This window comes from Penaeus vannamei, chromosome 17, assembly GCF_042767895.1.
Source record: "Penaeus vannamei isolate JL-2024 chromosome 17, ASM4276789v1, whole genome shotgun sequence".
NCBI lineage: Eukaryota > Metazoa > Arthropoda > Malacostraca > Decapoda > Penaeidae > Penaeus > Penaeus vannamei.
In genome coordinates, this window is record NC_091565.1 from 12,843,403 (window position 1) to 12,850,902 (window position 7,500).

The window sequence follows — 7,500 nt, forward strand, 5'->3', positions numbered from 1 at the left end:
TCCTCCCCCCCTCTCTCTCTCTTTCTTCTCTCCCCTCTCTCTTTCTTCCCCCCTCTGTCTTCTCTCTCTCTCTCTCTATCTATGTATCTCTATTCTCACTCTGTGTATCTCTATTCTCTCTATTTGTATCTCTATTCTCTCTCTGTGTATCTATATGTTCCCTCTGTCTCTCTCTCTCTCTCTCTCTCTCTCTCTCTCTCTCTCTCTCTCTCTCTCTCTCTCTCTTCTCTTCTCTCTCTCTCTCTCTCTCTCTCTCTCTCTCTCTCTCTCAGCCTTATTCTCAGTCTCAGTCTCGGCAAGGAAAATGTATGCTTTTGTCCATCATATTTTGCTTCTTTCCAGTTTGCAGAGAGTTTTTCTAATGCACAAGGTGTCATGAGGTGTCATGCTATATATGTCGGCTTGTATGCTTGTTTGTCAGTTTATCTATATTTTCTATCTTTCTATCTAACTGTCGTTCACACACTAACACTCTTCCTCCCCCCCTCTTCTTTACACACCTTTAGCTTTTAACGAAGACACACACAGCTCAAATTATCGCTTACACTTCCACGCTAACATATATACACAAGTACGAAAGTGCGAATGCTTTCCTTGCTGCGTTTCTCCTTGATCTGCGAAAGCGCTCTAGAGTCAAAATATGAATTGGAAATATCATGTCCATATGTGAAGAAGAAATATTGCCTGTCAAAATAGGAAAAGGAAATATTATGTCAAAATAGGCATAGGGAATATTGTCTGTCAGAGTATGAATTGGAAATATGTTAGATATAAACAGGAAATATTATCTGTCAAAAATAAGAATAGGAAATATCATTTGTCAAAATACGAATCGGAAATACTGTCTGTCAAAATATAAATAGGCTGGTAGTTCATCGTCACCCCCGGGATGCAGTGTATTGCACAAATACAAGGTGTGGGCAAAATCAAAGCGCCGTCTTCATGATGACAACATCCCTTCCCAGAACGGATTATAATAAGCGCAACGAGGTTATGATTGTAAAAAGGATATTGAGATATGTCTGTGTCAGTGAGGAAGGCCGATGGGACTGGTGTAGAGTGAACCAGAGGGTCAGCTTTGAAAGGGATGAAAATTCCCTACATTTAGCAAGTGCAATTTTGCCGTTGTTATGTCGGCTACTTTCTGATCAGACCTCGGGTATAGACTGTAGATGTGTGTGTTTGTTTGTTTGTGTGTGTGTGTGTTCCTTTCCCTTGTTTTTTTCTAGCCTTGTAGGTCAGGGTGTCATATATCATTAGACCCAAAGCCCTCGTAAATATGGCCCGAGGCTCATTTACTGGCCTACCCTTATATTCTTAACAATTTATCAGATTTTAACTGTGAGAGAGATTTTTTTAGATTAGATTTAGTTTCAATTCCATTTGTTACATTGGATATCCTTTGCTGTGACACACTGTCAGTTTTATTTTGCCTTCTAAATCTCCCCCTGTGTGCAAGGAATGGCCGGGGAGAGGAGCGAGAGAGGGAGAGAGAGGAGAGAGAGAAGAGAGAAAAAGAGAGAGGAGAAAGAGAGGAAGAGGGAGAGAAAGAAGATATATGTATATATATATATATATATATATATATATATATTACATGTATGTGTGTGTGTGTGTATATATATATATATATATATAATATGTGTGTGTGTGTGTGTGTGTGTGTGTGTGTGTGTGTGTGTATGTGTGTGTGTGTGTGTGTGTGTGTGTGTGTGTGTGTATGTGTGTGTGTGTGTGTGTGTGTGTGTGTGTGTGTGTGTGTGTGTGTGCATACATACATACATATTTATGTATGTGTACACACATACATACATATGTATGTATTTATATATGTTTTTATATATGTATATGTATATATATATATATATGTATATACATAGATATGTATGTATTTATATATGTATATATGTATGTGTGTGTGTGTTTATATATATGTATATTTATCCATATATATGTATATAAATACATATATATATGAAATATACATATACAAATACAGATACATATACACACATTAGTATATTTTTCTCATTCCCAAGCTGATCTCCCGCGTTTGTTTCTTTTTTAACGGTTCGTCGACGCTGTTATCAAACCTTCGTGAAAGCGAGAAAGATAATGAGAAGAAAAGAAGGTCGAATGGCAACGGATTATAACGAGACATTAATGCTAATTGTGAAGAAAGATGCATCTACTGAGATGGTAATTCTCATTATCAGACACAAAATATCTTGGTGGGAAAAATCTGATGGTTGAAAACAGAGGGAAAATTGTCAAGTAATTACCAGTTAGAAGGACATACCAGTGTTAGAAATTACGCATTTAATATTTCTTTGGAGGCAGTTAGGTTGAGATCGTAAAGAATTACGTCATTCGTGCTTAATTATTTCTATAATGCTTGTAATAAGTGTCTTCTTATAGACTTATTTATATGTTGAATATGCAGACAAATGGAGAACTGCTGCAACATCATGATGGTAGTGAACGATAAATGGGGATGTGTTCGGAATTGCTGTAAACAAAAAAAATCTTTATGCAGTGCACATAACAAAGGGCCACAACACAATAGTTTCCCCCATATGGTAACATCCCTTTTTTAACTCGGAATATATAAAGAGCAACAACAGATCGAGAAATAAAAGGAGGGGGAAAAGCGGAACACAGATATAAAAGATCGGAGATTGTTGTGAGGAAGGCATCCGCCATTCCCGTCGACATGGTATTACGCCACTCAGTCAAGTCATCAAGTAGGAGAAAGGAAGGGTGACTAGGCATTATTGCTTCGGATTTTTTTCCGTTCTATTCCAAACTGATCTGCCAATATGTCGTTAGATCTTTCGAATTTGATTTTTACCTCTTTCTTTTTCGTCGGCGTGCGATCGTGCCATTCCTCAGGAACATAAACCACACAATGTGAATAACTGAAATCAGATGTTATGGCTATGACCCTACGGATTTTGAAAACCACTGTTGCAGAGCGCCAACAACACATTGTGTAACTGCGAAAGTAAGAGAGTGTAATCCTTTCTCCTGGTAAACACGTACCGCAGAAAAATCAAACACGGGGTTTTCTAAATGAAACAAGTCGAAATCGTTCATAGTTTAGCTATTTTGCGCTTTAGGATCGTATAGATAAGCGTCGTCAAATCAGCAACCATGATTTGCTTTCTACATGCATACACACATGGAAGAATTTTTCAGTCATCATAGAAAACTAATATTAGACCTAGTGTTGTGGTGTTAGGGACTTTTTTTGCCGGATGCTAGGTATTAGTGCATGCGAGATTACAAAAGCTGACTGACTCACTGCCTCCATCCGCTGAAAGAACAACATTTCAGGATTTATGTGTCTTCCTATAAAATCATATCCTCTGACTCCGTGAAAGTAATATTTTTGTTACTAGAAATATGGGCGATGGTTTCTAATTGGAGACAAGCTTACAGAAACATAAAAGTGTGTCTACGTATATGTACACACACACACACACACACACACACACACACACACACACACACACACACACACACACACACACACACACACACACACACACACACACACACACACACACACACACACACACACACACACACGCACACAAACAAACACACATACACACACACACTCTCTCTCTCTCTCTCTCTCTCTCTCTCTCTCTCTCTCTCTCTCTCTCTCTCTCTCTCTCTCTCTCTCTCTCTCTCTCTCTCTCGTGTGTGTGTGTGCGTGTGCGTCTTGTTACACGCATAATGGCAAGGAATTATATAATGTTAAACTATACAACCCCATATACAATACGCAGATACACGTTTTATGCATGTTTTAAACGATTTAACAATGTGAAATAATTGTCTTTATCCAAATTATTCTGATTATCAAAATCATACATTCAGAGAACCAATCTCCGTTCCTACAAGTAGTAATTCCTATCATATTATTTCCTATTCACCACCCTCATAGTTGTTGTGGCTCAAATTTTCCCCTACTCACCATGCGGGTATCCCTCGGGGCATGGGGCCAGCGCGGGACGGAGTCAGGCATCGGGTGAATCAGCGTTGCCATAACAGCTGTTGATGACCGACTCATCCTTCCACTCCCGCCAAACAGAAGTTTACTCGGGCCGGTCAGCTGTTAACTCCCTGACAAAAGGATGCCATTGGAAGGCCCAGTCGTCAGCATATCCGGTGAATGTTCGAAGAATGGCTGACGTTATAGCAAGGAGGGGTAGATGCAAAGGCTAAATAGAGCGTTAGGGACAACGCCGTTTAATGATCTTAACCTGCGTGATGGTTGGTGAATAAGATTTTGTTTTTCAGTTGAATGCTAAAAGGGTTTTAAAAGATTTCCGGTTTTATTGCCAACTGACCATTTTCCCCAATAAACAGAAAGAACAGTTTAAACCCACAGTTGTAATGTAATTTTTCGCTCGTAGCACATTGCTCCGAAATTTTAATAAATAAAAACGCAGTGATGTTAGCCTGTGCAAGGCGCCCACGGGACAGCATTGCTCGCTGGTGAATCATTGCTCTTTGGGTGCACGAAGTTGTCTCGAACGTCTTCATGGGTGAGGGGTATCTACAGTATGCTTTATTTTTTTCTAACACGACGATTTTTAGCGCGACCACGAATAAGACATATTTTGTTTGAATTTATCACGTCACTCATCAGTTTCTTACCATAATTACTTTGTGAAACTTTTGTCTACACTTTGAAAGGCCGTTTACCTGGAGCCCGGAAATGAATAGCTGAACTCGGCGCGCCGTCCAGAACTATCCACACACACACCTGTTGGCCGTAATAACAAACGGCTTTCTTTGAGCTTTAAAGATTTTATTTTGTAAACCCATGAAAGTGATAGAAAAAAGGAAGATACTTTGAATATATTAAATGTATCATAATCTAATTTAGTCGTAAGACCGATTTATAGAAAGTAGAATACTGGGGAGTATCAGCTCATCTGTGTGACCGACCTACTTCGCTTGTAGGTTAAGGATAGTGTTATGGTGAGGGATACTATAGGGAAGTAAACAAGTCCATGAGGTAACGAAAAATTAGGACACCTGGGTTTCAGCCTCCGGGATCGAGGGTTGTGGTGGGCTGGGGTTTGAGTGTGTAATGATACTACACATTCTCCTTGGTTATATGTTTTATTGATGACAGGAAGAACTCCACACAGCAAGGTTGCATATATTAATGTTTTGTTAGATTTTGTATATGCGGCTGTATGGGAGCACATGCGTGTGTGTGCGCTCGCGCTTGTGTGTGTATATTTATTTGTTTTTGATTGTGTGCGTGTGTGTTGCTACATTCATACATACATCTATATCCATTCATATGCATACATAAATACATAGAGTATAATTACTGATTTATATTTGTATTATGAACAGTACATACATACATACAATATATACGGTTGTAAATGTTTATAAAAGTCCTGTTGATCCAGAAAGTTGATACAAACATTATTCCAAAGAATTCAAGCCGAATTGCTCGCTGGTGAAACAAATATGGGAAGCCAGGCGACCTTGGTGACTGACGACTATCGTTACATTACGCAGCCTTCATGCCTGTCAGGCTTTGTTGGTTGCTATGCTCACATTTAACGACGTGTTGCTACTCTCTTCGCTTTAATCGCGGAGTTACGGAGCTTTAAAGCGTGCCCTGAAGCTATTGTCTTTCAGGTTCTGATTATCTGAAAATCAGTCGAAAATTTCGCATGGAAGGAATTCATGCTGCACTAAACATGTATTCACAGTTTTTCATACACATTTTAGACTATTCCAGTTACAAAATTTTAGGGTCAGTTTCACAGTATGTATGGTATATATGATGTTATTCCGCATAGTGATCCGCTCATAATCAGTATCAATAATTGGCAAATGTCTTTCCCCTTGCCATTTTATAAACCTCTCAACCCCATCCTAACTCCAACACGCTTTCTTTTAGCGATTCAGATCCCGTAAAAGTTCACGGTTGTTGAATGTCATTGCTCACACCAACAGTTTTCAGGACAAGGTTACTACCCACGACGATTGGAATGCTGGTGACTAGAGAACAAGTGAATGTCGCCGAGATGAGGAAAGGTGTTCACAAGGCATATCTCACGGGAACAAAGGGTGACTGGAAATGTGGGTTATAGTTCTACCGTTCCGCAATTTCTTATGACTACGCTGGTTACTAATGGAGCGCACCCTAATGAGAAGCTATGTCGACATTGCCGTCTCACCTACTTTGGCGAAAATCCTTTATCAGAGTTTGTGCCTTTGGTCTTAACTCTTCTTTGTGATTGTTTGAAATAACCACAAAAATTTATATATGTATACTTCAGTTCAATTTGACCGTGTAACCATATACTGTTTCGAAATCGCTAGCCAGCAAGCATTAATCAGTGTATTAATAGAATTCAAAAAAATATGGTTGAATTTTATATCAAGAAACAAATAACTGTGTGTCTGGAAGGAGGGAATGTTGTTTATGAGAAAATCTTGTCGTAGGCCTACACTCTTACCTAAAACCTCCTGCAGGCGGATTGAGACGTGTATATATATGTATATATATTCATATCCATGCATACATATACGCATACATACATACATATATATATATATATATATATATATATATATATATATATATATATATATATATATATATATATATATTCGCAGTGAGTATGTAGAAATGGGGCCCCATTTACAATACAAAAATTCAAGGCTATCTGTCTATAATACGCATCAGCAAGAGTGAACAGGATAAGGAGAAAGGGGATAAGAAGCAGAGGGAAAAGGAAGAGGTGTGAAGGAGAGCCGAAGAATGCGTGAATTAAAGAGAGAAAGAAGGGAAGAAGGAAAAGGACGAAACGGAAAGAAAATATGGATGTGTCTAAGACACGAGGTGGAGGAGGAGAAGAAGAAGGAGAAGAACAAGAAGGAGGAGGAGGAGGAGGAGGAGGAGGAGGAGGAGGAGAAGAAGAAGAAGAAGAAGAAGAAGAAGAAGAAGAAGAAGAAGAAGAAGAAGAAGAAGAAGAAGAAGAAGACGGACCGGGAGGCGAAAAAGAAGAGGAAGACAGAAAAAAAGGGATGAGGCCAAGGATGGGGGAAGGTAGGGAGGAGAATATGTGGGAGGAGAAAGGCGTTAGAGGAAAAAGAGATGGACAAGGAAAAAGAGCATCCGGCTACATTTCCTGGATTATCCTCGGCCCATTTTCTTTTTGGTGGCCACAATTACGTTTTCTTCTGAAGGTTTTAGAAGGTTATCTCCAAGGAGGTTCCTTGGGAAAAAAAACATGTACATGGACGTGCACATGCACTCATGGACTCGCACGGACACGTACACACACACACACACACACACACACACACACACACACACACACACACACACACACACACACACACACACACACACACACACACACACACACACACACATACACACACACACACACACACACACACACACACACACACACACACACACACATACACATACACACACACACA

General features: G+C 39.4%; 1 protein-coding gene across 2 annotated transcripts in view; it reads left to right on the forward strand.

Moving 5' to 3' along the window:
• LOC113806913 (NPC intracellular cholesterol transporter 2 homolog a) overlaps nucleotides 1-7,500 on the forward strand; it is a 19,663-nt gene that overhangs the window by 1,300 nt on the left and 10,863 nt on the right. The window lies entirely within an intron of this gene.